Here is a 10,987-nt window from a genome sequence, read left to right as displayed (position 1 = left end):
ATTTTTTTTGAAACTTAATCATTTTAAACTATTGTATTATTTGTATTACTGAATAAAACTGTAAACAGCCTATTGGGATGCTAGATCCTAATGTGAAACACTGTGATTTACCATACCTTGCTATGCTCGCTCATGCCTGTATTTTTTACTGTTGTGAAGCACTTTGAACTGCAACCTCTGTATGAAAAGTGCTATACAAATATTATTATTATTATTATTATTATTATTATTATTATTATTATTATTATTATTATTATTATTATTATTATTATTATTATTATTATTATTATTATTATTATTATTATTATTATTATTATTATTATTATTATTATTATTATTATTATTATTATTATTATTATTATTATTATTATTATTATTATTATTATTATTATTATTATTATTATTATTATTATTATTATTATTATTATTATTATTATTATTATTATTATTATTATTATTATTATAATGCACATGTTACACTGTACTGCTATGCACGTTACTGTTATTTTGCACTCTGGTTAGATGCCAATTCAATTTTGTTGTATTGTACTTGTTCTGTGCAATGACAATAACATTTAATCTAACAGATATCTCTCTTAAAGTGACAATACCAGACACATAAAGAATAAACATCTTTGCGCACAGAACATGGGGTATTTTCTGCAACAGTGGAAAACAAATGTGCAGCCAAGAATTTGCTGTGCAGAAAGTCTGCATTGCAAAATGAGAAAGCACACAGATGTGACTAAAGACAGATGTATCGTAAGCACGGAGGCAGTACCACTCGCAGCCAGCAGGCGCCACAATTACCCAGGATCACTTTATCCATTGTGGTTATTCTTTCATTATCCAAGCACTGTTGTTGTTTTTTTTGACAAGGGGTTGCTCTTATACAACAGGTACTCTTAAGCTTGGCCTTTTCTTTTAGATCTCCTTAAGCTATGCTGAGCATTATTCAACTGCAGAATACCCACAGATACTTGGGAATTGACCGCATCTAGACGAATACCATTATTTTGTTGCCTATGTCTCCATGTTCCCTTGGCTGCGATACCTTAGATACGGACAATAATGTATTGATCGAGCACGAGGACTACTCTCAGCTTTAGCTGCCTTCCAAAGTCCCCCCTGAAGAGACAAATTGGTGTGCAATTGGTCACTGTAAACAATCTATACGCTACAATGTGTTCTCCTATTCAGTAGCACCATAGCCCTACACGTATGTTGCAACATTAAAATATTGTCTCACAACATGTCGATTACAAGATTACTTTATTACTTTATTGTCAATGTACACAAGGCAATTAACATTTGTCTTTTTGCATATCCCACCCTACAGTCCCCCACACATGCATTTCATCAGAGAGGTGTATTGCCCCTGTCCTGGAGATCAAGGGCAAATATGGTGGGCACCGTAGATGTAATACCAGCCACCCGTCAGTCACCAGCTCACAGCAGGGATACACCCTCCTGTCCGTGGCAGGGATCAAACCAACCGGTTACTGGCTGGCCTCTTTTACCTCTAGGCCATCCTGCCCAGAGGTAAAATCTGTGATGCGCTGTGATGATGCATCACATCCAGTGGCGGCTGGCCGATAGTGGGCGCTAGAGCGCCGCCCTCCCTGGTTAAAAAAGGGAAGAAGAAGATTTTTCTTTTTTTTTCTTTTTTTTAGCCCCAGAAATAAAATAAACATGTTTAAAATGAATAATATTTACTCATTTTAAGTATGTTTGTGTTTCCAATGCACAATATAACGTTAATATATCAAATATAAATAATTGTTTTCATTAACAGGAAGTGACTCTCTGATAGAGAATAATACCGCCTATATACTTTCCGTAGCCGCATTTCTCTCGGGCTAGACACAATATCGCTTACAGTGGGCGTGCACTGGTTTCATCGCTGTATCCTCGCAGCCAATCAAATAGGTCAACGCATGTAACGCACTGTGAGTTGAAATATGATGTGATATGATGGAAGCCGGGCGCGTTTTCAAGCGATCTATCATCTAAACAAGCAGCGTCTATACTTTCCGTAGCCGCATTTCTCGGAGACGCTCTAGCCGCATTTCTTGGAGACGCTCTCTGATTGGCCGACGTCAGTTTCTACACTGGTTAGGTAGTTACTCTTCGAAGTTGGTTAAGGTTAGAGTTTGTCTTAGAGCGTGACGGCAAGTTCTTTCGACGGTTAAGCTTAGGCACTCTTTCAAAGTTGGTTAAGGTTAGAGTTTGTCTTAGAGCAGGGCGATAGAACACCAGGTAGTTTGCACTGCAGGCTGTTCTATGCTGTTGTGTTGTGGTGCCTAACAAGAAGCTATTTGGATGCAGTCTACTCTGGACAGTGGATATTTCAGACAGTGTTGGATCTAACTAAATAGATTTATATGGACACTTTTATGGAAAGTTCAAGCCTGGAGTCTGGACCACAAAGCTTCTCGAACTAGGGTAGGCTATACTCTGTCTTAGCTGGTTCGACAACAAACAACAACACGCTATAATGGCTAACTGAATGCTGTCTGGACAGTGGACATATACATCAACAGTCTGGACAGTGGACATATACATCAACAGCCTGGACATATCAAGCCCTCCTGGACCGCGTTTAAACTAAACAAAGTGAGTTGCGGTCTCTCTCTCTCTCTCTCTCTCTCTCTCTCTCTCTCTCTCTCTCTCTCTCTCTCTCTCTCTCTCTCTCTCTCTCTCTCTCTCTCAAGAAAAACGTTTGTCTTGTTTACATCAGGGTCCCCCATTTTCGATTCATATCGATAGTTTAATAGCTAGCCTTGGCTCGTTTAACAATATGCAAAATATGTGTACAGCCCTGTACTCATACTGAAGTTATTCTTGGTATATACTACACATACTAGGTCTGATTGTGTAACGAATCGATTCCACGTCGCGCTGTGTGTGAGTGAGAGAGAGAGAGAAAGAGAGAGAAGGAGAGATAGAGGGGGATACTAATTAATTCCGCCCCCCCCCGTGAATAATTCACCAGCCGCCACTGATCACATCTGCATGTGTTTAGTAAAGCACAACATCAACCACATCTTTTTTTCTTAGAATGAACTGTCTGTACTCAACATCAGGCCTCATTGACCAGTAAGGGGGCTCTGTTTTGCGTCGGCAGCCAGAGGTGTAGGTCAGGCACGGGTGGACAAGCAGACACTTGCTCCGGACTTCCAAGCTTGTGACTTTCCAGCAGCCTGTGGCCTTTTTGGCATGTTACCCGTCAGACAGTTAAACTAATCATTAGCCAGGGTTACGTGAAGAGCATTGCTGTAATCTATAATTCCTGTCCTTTTATCTGGCTGGCTACTGTAATGACCAGGCAGGTGTTAATGATGATGAAGCTTGGGATTGTCTCCGGTCAGAGAACCATGAACACAGCTTAATGGGGTGGAACGCTTACTTTTGGACAAAATGATGGCCCTCACAATCAACAGGGGGGGGGGAGTGAATGAAACCCGATGGGGCTATGCCTCAATTCTCATAAGGAGGGGAAAGACACCCATTGATTTCTCCTCTTTGTAGTCATGTTTTACTCTACCTATTGATTTCAATTAACTTAGTGTAGACACCTGAATATGTCTGACAATAATTCAATGTGTCTGACGCTAATTCCTTGCATTCCCTGTGTTCGCGAGGAAGTTGTGTAACCGGCTGACCGCTCTTGATCCTCACTATCCTAACATTGACAGTTCATAGTGGGACAGGATACAGGTGCCGCCAGGGGGAGCTGGTGATGACGTTGGGCAGGGAGATACAGGTGAAGAAGGATGGGCTCAGGGTGCGGCGCCGACCCACAGTTTAGCTTCAGTTAGGCTAGCACCACAGTTTAGCCTGCGTGTCGCCCCACCCCTTCAGCCCAGCAGTGGATGTCACTGCACTGCACGCTCCTCCAGCCCCTCCGAGCCGTTGCCCCAGCAGTCACCTGCCCAACGTCTACCCAGCCCCGCTGCCTGCTATCACGGGACCTCTGGACGGCCATCTCACCACACGGACGGTTGGTGGTGGGAGCGTGCCCGCCATTTGGATAAGTACAGCAAGCGCTCCGAGTGCTGAAACTTTATCGGTAGACATTCTCTCTGTGAAGAGAGAGAAGCAGTGCTTTGAACTGACGCTGGTAACAGTGTTCAGGGGCGCCCCAACCTTTTATTATTTTGGGGAAAAGCCGGCTATAGATAGGACTTTTATTTGCAATGTGGGCCCACTGTCATTTTGGTTGAGTGTAATAATAATGTGTGTTCTTTTACAAAATTCCCATTGAATAACTCCTTTATCCCTCTCCCTCTTCCTCCCCTCTCTCCCCACCTATGGAGAAGCGAAGCAGTATATAACCCTTAAAGGGAAGAGGTTATTACTGTGTCTAGCCCAGTGTGGGAAGAACTTTAGTCTGCATTGTAGAGCGAGAGCACTAGGTGCCCAGAGCGAGAGTAACTTTCATACGTGTGTAATTATTTGTAACGTGCATCAGACTTCCAGTAAAGGAGAAGTAAATGGGACCACTGTGTGCGTGTCTATTAATGTGCATCTTATCTAACCCTTTCCTTTCCGGGTAATGCTCATTACAATTTAACCTTTTCCCCACCCCCCTGCCTATAGTTCATTGTGAAAGGTCTCCACTCATCATTCGGGAAGGGTACTGCTTTGGGGAGCGAATATATCATCCATCTTTACTGCCATTGGGTGTGGGAGGGCCCAGGAAGTATTGGGGGAAGTGTGGGTGTGTGGGGAGCTGCTGTTGATCGCCCTGGAGGGCAAGAAGGACCAGCGCACCATTCCTAGGTTAGTGAATCCTAGGCCCCATCCACTCCCGCTGCTCGACCTCCACTTCAACATTCCTGGCCTACAGTCGGGGACCCAGCTGGACCCAGCTCTGCTGCGTTCTCACTACCAGGTGGCCGTGTACATCCATTCTCGCTCTCTCTCTCTCTCTCTCTCTCTCTCTCTCTCTCTCTCTCTCTCTCTCTCTCTCTCTCTCTCTCTCTCTCTCTCTCTCTCTCTCTCTCTCTCTCTCTCTCTCTCTCTCTCTCTCTCTCTCTCTCTCTCTCTCGCTGTGTCCCCAAAATGAATGGAAGCGAATGAGGAGCTTGACACCTGGGAGGAATGGGGGTGTTGCAGCGTTGGGGATGTTTAAAAAATATAATTTAATATATAATATAATATAATAATTTTGTGCTTCACCAAGAAATTTGGTCAGCAGCCGCCACTGGATCACACTACCCTCCCCCAGATTCTTTCCCTGCTGAACAGGCGCCCCGACCGACCAGTAGGAGTCGCTGTTTAGAACGACCAGGATACATACCCCACCGGCTTCCCACCCGCTAACACTGCCAATTGTGTTAGTATGGACGACCGACCAAGCCGGAGGTACCGCTGACAGCTGGATTCGATACCAGAGTCTCTGCGGTGGTAGGCAGGTGCTTGGTCCACTGTGCTACCCAGCCGCCCTGCTTAAGCAGTTAGTTTGTGAATTAGAACTGGCTGCTCAATCTCTTACAATCAAACCTATTCAAGCTTTAATATTTCTTATTATGACAATGTGTACATTATTACTATTATTATTATTAGTAGTAGTAGTAGTAGTAGTAGTAGTAGTAGTAGTAGTAGTAGTAGTAGTAGTAGTAGTAGTAGTAGTAGTAGTAGTAGTAGTAGTAGTAGTAGTAGTAGTAGTAGTAGTAGTAGTAGTAGTAGTAGTAGTAGTAGTAGTAGTAGTAGCCTAACCGATTCCATGGCTTTCCACTTAAGAAATGCAGTGAAATGCCATTCTAATATATTGATAAAAGTAAACTTAATGGACATTTGTATGTCAAATGTGTTAATTAGACTGTTCTGAAAGAAAAAGAAATATGCACTTCAATTGTATTAATCTTTTATTATGTCCAGATTTGTACTGATCAGTTTACTCATGGCTCAACTTACCCTTAGGCTAAGATCAGCCCGAGGACCACTTTTTACGTAATATTCTTTTTTATGTGCAGATGCATTTGAATTGTAAGTTAAACATTTTTTGTCCTCTTCCTTTCCAAGAGGCCATGTTATGTAAATATTGAATAATGAAATGAAAACAGCTGAATGTCATTTTGCCAAATCAGCATGGCTGTGAGTGTGAGTCTTTCACCTTTTACATATAATAAAATATGGCACGGTGGTGTTAACACTGTCGCCTCACAGCAAGAAGGTCCAGGGTTCGATTCCCGCTTGGGGACCAGGTTTCCATGATGCAGGTACTCAGGTGGGGTATCTCCCAGGCCTTTCTGTGTGGAGTTTGCATGTTCTCCCCGTGCTCGCAAGGGTTTCCCCCCGATAAGATAAACCCAATGGAAAAACATGCACAACAGATCGCTAACGCTGTGGCGTCCTTGACGAAGACGGACAGGAGCACTTGGATTGGTCCCCGGGGGCTGGCTCACGTTGACGCCCTATCTGCTCCCGGCTGCCCATGGAGGGAAGGACACCGGGATGGGAAAAGTGCAGAGAGACATTTCATCGGCGACTCAGTGCATGTGTGTGTGTGTTCCTGTGGGTCGCCCATCTCGCGTGTGTGTGTTAAACTGCATGACAAATAAAGACTTCTAGTCTAACAATTTATATCTAGCTTTGGGATGGATTGATCGTTTAGATTGCTAGCATGGCTAACAAATGCAAATATATTGTAGTATGCCTTGTTGTTCTGACCAGGTTTACGTTCCTTTCTGCCTCGGGTCTGCGCGGGCATATTTGTCATGACGTTGTCGGCGGAGAGGTCTATTACAAAGGCAGGATGAGGCGCCACATGGCCTGCTTTAATCCATGTATTTTCTCAGTTTGTGAATAATATGTATGCCCTTCTGTTTATATGGGGGCCACTGATGAGAAGTGAGAGACGGTGTCATAGTTAGTATTGATCCTACAGCCATCTGAAAACACCAAAATACAATGTGTGCAGAATGACACAGGGCATACTATGCACGTCCTAATAGCCACTCGTATTCGAGGCCCAGCTGAGTCAGAATTGGGCTGATAAAACTGTGCAGACTAGCAGACATAATACAATTCAAGCAGTATGAGCGTTGCTTCAATAATGGTCAGTCAGCTGTTTCTGTAACAGTAAGCAAAATGGATGGAATTCAGTGAACAGGCCAACAGTATTAGGCTATATTGACTAATTCAACAGCCAGTCATGAAGCAAAAGCAATGGTGACAGCCAGAGACAGCCTAAATGCAATTGTATTTCATTTGCAGAAGCAATGGCTCGTACAACGTACTTTCACAGTGTGTTACCGCCACTTGTGCATATTGTGTTCATACATAATGGTTTGGATACATAAATGTATGTAATTTCTGAGACAACTCTGCTTCTCAAAAACTCTTTCTCCCAAGTGATTGAGGCAGATTCTATAACAGCACAATGCTACATGAAAAAATTGGACACTCACAGGGCGAATCACCGGATTGACCATGTGCACACTGGACTGTGGTGGAGAAAAGACCAAACTAATCTCCATCATAAAACATGTCTGTCACCCACTCCATGGTGAGCTGACATGGCGGTAGTATCTTTAGCTCCAGGCTCATCCCTCCCTGGTGTGCCACAGTGCTCTATTGTGCCCTTTGCCATTTGCCACTATAATGCCTCCCTCTGCACCAGCCTCAGCCATATTCAGGCGGAAATGTTGGACAGGCAGGCCAAGATCTGTTCAGGACTTGGGTATCTGAGGGGGGAAAGGAGAGGACAAGTTGAGTCAAGTGTCCTCGACATAGCAGTGGTATGATAATGATATATGATAAGTATATAAGTCATGATAATGTTACCCAGAGAGTTGGTGTAGAGAGAGAAGAGGAAAGGTCCATGGGGGACATCCGTCTGTAGGGGGTGCAGGTCCGATAGGGTGACGCTATAATATATATTGTAGCATCCTGAATATTCTGCTATTTATTCAGAAGTGCTGACTTAACCTGTTACTTCCCCTGTGTGCACAAAGACATGATAAACAGTGTTCCTCTTTGATATCTCGCCCGGACTAATAATACGAGGTGCTCTTCTTCCCTCCGGCTTCGATATGGACCATTAACGTGACATTGATTCATCTTTCTTCCTGCCTTGAGTGTCTCATAGTGGGACCAGTTTGCGGTCACCAGCAGGGGGCGGTGGTGGCAGGCGGAGCGGAGGAGAAAGGAGCAGCGAGTGAGAAGCTAGTTACCTGGAGGGCGGAACAGGAGGAAGTTCTCTTCGACAGTGAACTTGAACGTGAACGGACGTGTGCTCTCGAAGAGCCCCGTTGAAGAGCAACGGGAGATAACAAGTAACTTTGCTATAACACAGGTTATCCTAGAAGTACAAGCGATAGAGAAGTGTGTGAATAGTGAAACGGAAAGAAGAACCAACTTCAGTAAATAACACGGGTTATCCTAGAAGTTGAAGCGGTATATTAGCTTGCTGCTAACGGCTATAGTGACTCTGAGTAAATACCACAAGGCGAGCGTTGCTGAAGACAGGTGGTGCATATAGCCACGTTGCGTTAGCTGTATAGGCGACAGCAGGAGGGTCCACCAAGACCCACAATTTAGCTGTGTTTAAGGTAGCAAACAGTTTAGCGCGCGCCAGCTCAGTCAGCAGCCCCGCAGTGGACATCTCGTCGACGCAGCCGAGGACACCTCTTCTTCCAGCAGAGGTCACCACAACACAGCACGCTCCTCCAGCTCTGCCACTGCCCCTGCTGCCTACCCCCAGCCCGCTGGCTGTTCTCGCGGGATCGGCGACGGCCATCTTGTCACCCGGACGAGGGGTGGTGAGAGTGGACCCGCCATCTCGGTTAAGTACAGCGGTACTTCGTGTGCCAAAACAATATCCAATTGAAACGAACGCTAGCAGCAGCGTCTAGGGGTACCCCAACCATTTTAAGCCGGCTTTAGCTAGTGTTGTGGCTGAGTAGTCGTTAACACAGCAGGAGACGTTATTTCCAGTTTCAACAAGCAATTTATTTAAGGAAAAGAAGGTTTAACAGAGGAGCTATGGATCAGTAGACGGTCACCACAGTTGAAGAAAAACACTCTAACCTCCCAACCCCCGTGCCCCCCAGATAATACCTTCCCAGCCCTGCCCCAACATGACAGATATGATGACGTGACATATTATATCAGATATGACATGACGTACATTAAGATGACACATAGATTTAACATCGAAGAGAGATAAAGCTGGAGTCTGGAGTCAAGATTAGTGAAAGAGAAAATGAGTGTGTGTGTGTGAGTGAGAAAGAGTAGAATGAGTGTGTGTGTGTGTGTGAATGTGAAGGAGTATGTGTGTGTGTGTGTGGAATGTGTGTGTGTGTGTGTGGGAGAGAGAATGTGTGTGTGAGTGAAAGAGAGAGTATGTGTGTGTGTGTGAAAAGGAATGAGTGTGTGTGTGTGTGTGAGAGATGTGTGTGTGTGTGAAAGAGAGAACAAGATGTGATGTACAAGATTAAAGCAGAAAAGAACAAGATGTGATGTACTCGAAATGTCTATCTGTCCCTATCTGTCCCATACTTAAAGTTGTTTTAAGAACATCAGCCGGACTGTCGCCCTAGCGTTCTTTGAGCACTGCTAGTTGACCTATATTAAACTAGTCCACCCCATATACACATTTTCCACAACACTAGGGTCTTTTATTTGGTAACGTGGGCCCACATGTAATTTATTTTGATTGTAATAATATTGTGATGTTCTTGAATTCCCATTGAACTCCTTAATATGTACCTGGGTCTTCCCCTACTCAAAGCGGGGCTCTTGAATTAATGTATTGAGCACTAGGTGCCTATTTTGGGAATAGCGTTCCCCTGTATCTTGAGTGAGAGCACCCGGTGCCTAATGTGAATTTACTGCATATGAACCACATGAAGTTATAACCTGTAATTGCTACTTGACTAGGCCTTATATAAAGGAGACGTAAATGGGAGCACAGTGTGTGTGTCTATTACTGAGCCCTTGTTCTAACCTTCGTTAACCGGGTAATAATATGACTATTAGCAGTACTGTTTAACCCTTCTCCACTCTATTCGTATTACATGGTTAAAGGTCTCTACAGGTTGTTGAGGAAGGGTACTGCTTTGGGGAGCGCAAGATCATTAGTCAACTAACAGTCACCAGGTGTGGGAGGGCTAACGGAGGTACTGGGGGAAGTGAGAGTGTGTGGGGAGCTACTGCTGACCGCCCTGGAGGGCGAGGAGAACCAGAGTACCACCCCCCAGGTTAGTAAATCCTGGGCCCCATCTGCTCCTGCTGCCCGACCTCCAGTTCGACGTTCCGGGCCCAAAGACGGGGGTTCAGATAGATTAGAATCTACTGCATCCCGCTACCAGGTGGCCGTGTACAACCACTCCCATAAAGCAGGGATAATCCACCCTGCTACAATATAATACTTGATAGGAGCGGTCATCGAGGTAGCATGCCAGCACAGAACCTGCAACTCACGAGGCGGACCTGATGGTTGACTGTGTCGAAAGCTGCTGACAGGTCAAGTCAAGAAGTCAAGAGTTTTATTTGTCACGGCATACAAGCATACAGTGAAATGTGGGGGGTCATGCCTGCAGCGATTGTGCAATAATAATACAATAATACAATACAATAATTCAAGTAATAAGAATAGGATGAGAATAAGACATTTGTGCAATAATACAAGTAATAAGAATAAGACATAACAGGTATAATGTACATACGTTTACAAAAAGCATGGTAAGACATGCTAAGGTCCTGCGATAGTGCAATACACTGTTAGCTACGGATGAGGCACTGGGTCTTATGTACACTACTATACAATGCTATACTATACAATCTACAGTTGTACTATGTGTCATTATGCTAGCTTGCTATATCCATCTGTTTACTATACAAGAACCACTCCCGTTCTTGTTTTTAAAGTGACCTTTTCATTGTGTAAAGTGACCGTTGAGTGTAAGCGTGTGCAGCATGTGTGTGTGTGTGTGTGTGTTCCTGCTAAAGTGACTGCAAGTGTGTGAGCGTATAC

The sequence above is a fragment of the Notolepis coatsorum genome, assembly GCF_963971535.1.
Source record: "Notolepis coatsorum genome assembly, chromosome: 16".
NCBI lineage: Eukaryota > Metazoa > Chordata > Actinopteri > Aulopiformes > Paralepididae > Notolepis > Notolepis coatsorum.
This window is presented reverse-complemented; position numbering follows the sequence as displayed.